Consider the following 4,076-nt stretch of genomic DNA (forward strand, 5'->3'; position numbering starts at 1 on the left):
GGAGGGAGGTGCAAGGTGACACTGTGGCGCAGCCTCTGCTACCTGCTTCCTTGTCTTCATGGGCCCAAGGGAAGGAGTCGCTCGGCTTGTTTTCAGGTCTCTTCCAGAGGAAATTGCTCCTTTGTAATTGGAGCCTCCCTGCGTCTACACAGCGGAAAGGAGTTGAGGATCTTCCTGCGTGGCCCCCTTGAAACTGCCTCCCACGACTTATTATACCTCTGGAAGTTTGTCCATTTTGATCCGCTTCACTTTGTGCCCGGTGGCTTGTCCTCTGCATGACTGCTCGACCCTGGCAACTACCAGTCTGTTCTGAACACCTGTGAGCTTGGGGTTAGCATTCATTTTTAAGATTCTACATAGAAGTGAGGTCATACGTGTATGTGAGATAGTTTTGACCTTTCTCTGACTTATTTCACTTAGCAGAATGCCCTCAAGATCCATCTATTTTCTCACAAATGGCAAAATTTCCTCCTTTTTATGACTGATTAATATTCCTATATATACATATACACACATGTATGTACATAACCATATATATATATGTATGTGCATCACATTTCTTTGTCTACTCATGCATCAGTGGACACTTGGGTTGTCTCCATGCCTCAGCTATTATAATACTGTAATGAACCTGGCAGCGGCGTGAGGGGGGGCAGTTCAGATATCTTTCCAAGTTCATGTGTTTCCTTTGGGTAAACACCCAGAAGTGGAACTGCTGTATCATAGGGTAGCTCTATTTTTAATATTTTGAAGAACCTCCGCACTGGTTTCCACGGTGGCTGCACCAGTCTGCATTCCCACCAACAGTGCACAAGGGTTCTCTTTTCTCCACCTCCTCACTCACACTTGTTATCGTTGTATTTTTTATTCTAGCCCCTCTAACAGCTGTAAGGTGGCATCTCATAGTTTTGATTTGCATTTATCTGATACTTAGTGATGTTGAGCTCCTTTTTATGTACCTATTGACCATCTGTATGTCACTCTTGATCTTTCTGAGACAAGGAGTAACAGATACTATGAATGTGTGGTGGAAAAGAAATACAGGCTTCAGGATGTAAGGAGGGTAAAAAAAAATGTCATTGGTAAAGAAAATGGAAAACAGTCTGCAAGATTTGGACATTTGTCAGTATCAGTGCAGGAATTAGATAATCTTCACTAAGGTTCATATGTACTCACTCTGTGGTTAGAATTTAAAATAACAAACTTGAGCTGCAATACTGGCAAAGGATCAGAATCTGATCCTCAGTGATACACATTTAAAAGTGCAATTGTACGAGGTGGGTATCACATTCAGAGGTGACCAGTCTCTTAAAGAATGAATCACCCCAATTAGATTCTGCAGAGACTGATGCATCATTAACCTATATTCTGATTTATTGAATAATAATGAAGGCTATTCTTCTCTAAAATGTCATTAGTTGAGAACTGAATCAGAATAAAAGGAGTTTTGAAAAACGTTTACCTAGGCCAGGGTTTCTCAAAAGGAGCATTTTTTTTTTTTTTTTTTTTTTTTTGCAATATCTAGAGATATTGCGGGCATCAGAGCTTTGGTGGCAGGGGGGTTCTGTAGTCATTTAGTGGGCAGAGGCAGAGATGCTGTTAAGCATCCTACAGTGCATGGGGTAGCTCCCCACAGCAAAGGATTATTTGACTCTAAATGTCAATGGTGCCAAGGTTGAGGAACGCTAATCAGGTCTGTGGGAAAGCCATAAGAACACTTCTCATCTTCACGTATGGTGCCTTTTCCAGGTTCTCTCAAAAATCGTCTCCTTTCCCAAAGATCTTAAGCAGAGTTGAGTTTTTCTCACTCGTTACATCTCTTTATTGCCTCTCTAAGATTATATCCTATTTATTTTACTTCAAACAGAGTCTTTAAATCTTCTCAGCCACATATTTACAGGTAATTTTTGGTCTATTTCTTTAAGTAGTTAATATTCATCCATTTTTTTATTACTAGTTTCATTATTAAAAATGTCAACCTTATGACTTCAGCTTACTTCATTTCCAATATATATGTAGGTATGAATGTACATAAACTATTTCAAAGAAGAAACAGAAATTTACTGGATCTCTTGTAATATTACTTATGCTGAGTAAAAGAAATTATAGTTCTGGTTATCATGCTGCATTAACACAAGAACCCTTTCATAAAAGACTTCATGCTCACAGTTGGTAGGCTGGTTTGCACCCCACAACGATCATTTTATGAAATAAACACCTTCTAACTTTCTTCAAATATTTTCCATCAAATAACTTGCAAACCTGAGTATGCTATCTTAGTTGTGAAACTCAGCTTGAAGAAAATTCCCTTTTCAGTGATTTATATTTAAAATAGAAAGTGAAAAGAAATTTTCAATTCAATAGTTTCTCAGAATACAATCTTTATTTTGATTAGATAAACATTATTTTTGGACTGAGTCTCAATCGATCTGCAGGTCCACAGGTTCGGCCCACAGGGTAGGTCAGTCCACAGGTCAATGGGCCACGGGACAGATTCTTGCATCCATGTTTATAAGTCACCTTATCACAGAGGTCATTTCAACAGCATCAACCACATGATTTGCAGGGCTCAGTGCAATAGGAAAATATGGGAAATCCGTGTTAAAAAAAAAAAGTATTAACAATGTGGAATAGGAAATAATTTCACCAAGCAGAGAGTTAAACCAAGTGCAGCGTCCTTCTGAGATATGAACCCTGTTTTCGGGCTTATACCCCCATGAAACTAGTCCTGTCTTTCCTATTGTATCATTTACACTCAGTCTAGCTGTTGGTTTAAAAAAAAAAAAAAGCTATTTTTTTGTGACCAGATTTAATTTTCTCAAAAGCCATAGTACATGCACAATCAGTTCAATTATATCAAGTGAAAAACAAAAAATCAAGATTTGCTGTAAGTTATCAACCAGCAACTATTAATTCAACTAAGTTATATTCAGAATAGGGAACACGGGTGCAGTGTGTCTGCTATGTGTCCCGCACTGGAGATTTAAAATGACTCTTCATGCGGATGGGCGGTGGGTGCAATAGGTGCACCGATGAGCACCCAGTAGTACATGAGCCGTTGCATCACACTGCCCATCTGAAAGGAACGTAACCCTAGGTTAGTAACTACTCCGGAATTAAAATAAAATAAAAGATAAAAATGATGCCTGTTCAACTCCAGCTACTAAGCAGGTGACCTGCAAAGATTTGGGGGATGGGGGCTCCCAGACGCGGTATTATAATCTTGTTTTAAAATACTCTCAAAACCTGCTTGGAAATGTTTTCCACCAGTTAAGTGGGGCCAGACCTTGACCTCTGGGGAGAGGGTGGGCGGCGCTGGCTGGTCCCGGGCCAGGAATCCCTCACCAGCCACCGAGGGAGGAAAGGCCCCTGACCCTAGGGCGGAGGAGCAGGTGCAGAGGGAGGGTGGGGACCGTGGGGGCGGGGCCGCGGCTGGGCGGGGCCAAGAGGCAGAAAGGGCGGGCCCTGATTGGGCGGGCCCTGATTGGGCGGGGCCAAGGAGAAGACGGAGCGGGGCCGAGGAGCAGAAGGGGCGGGGCAGTGGCCCGGCGGGGCCGCGGCGGGGCGGGGCCGAGGGGCGGGGCCGTGGCTGGGCGGGGCCAAAGGAGCAGAAGGGGCGGGGCCGTGGCTGGGGGGTGGCAAGGAGCCGAGAGGACCCACGAAGTACGACCCGGAAGTGGGCGTGTCCTAAAGTGGGAGAGTTCTATCCGCGCGGGGTCGAGGCTGGGCGGTGCCAAGGAGCCGAAGGGACCCACGAACTACGACCCGGAAGTGGGCGTGCTCTGAAGTGGGCGGGGCCTGTCTGCCCTGAAGTGGGCGGGGGCGAGGGTCGAGGCTGGACCCCTGGTGCCGAGGAGCCGAAGGGACCCACGAACTACGACCCGGAAGTGGGCGGGCTCTTCGGGGGCGGGGCCGAGGCTGAGCGGTGCCAAGGGTCCCCCCTAAGGGATTCCGGAAGTACTGCCCGGAAGTGGGCGTGCCCCGAAGTGGGCGGGCTCTGCGGGGGCGGGGCCGAGGCTGGGCGGTGCCAAGGGTCCCCCCAAGGGACTCCGGAAGTACTGCCCGGAAGTGGGCGT

The sequence above is a fragment of the Vulpes vulpes genome, chromosome 6 (genome assembly GCF_048418805.1).
Source record: "Vulpes vulpes isolate BD-2025 chromosome 6, VulVul3, whole genome shotgun sequence".
NCBI lineage: Eukaryota > Metazoa > Chordata > Mammalia > Carnivora > Canidae > Vulpes > Vulpes vulpes.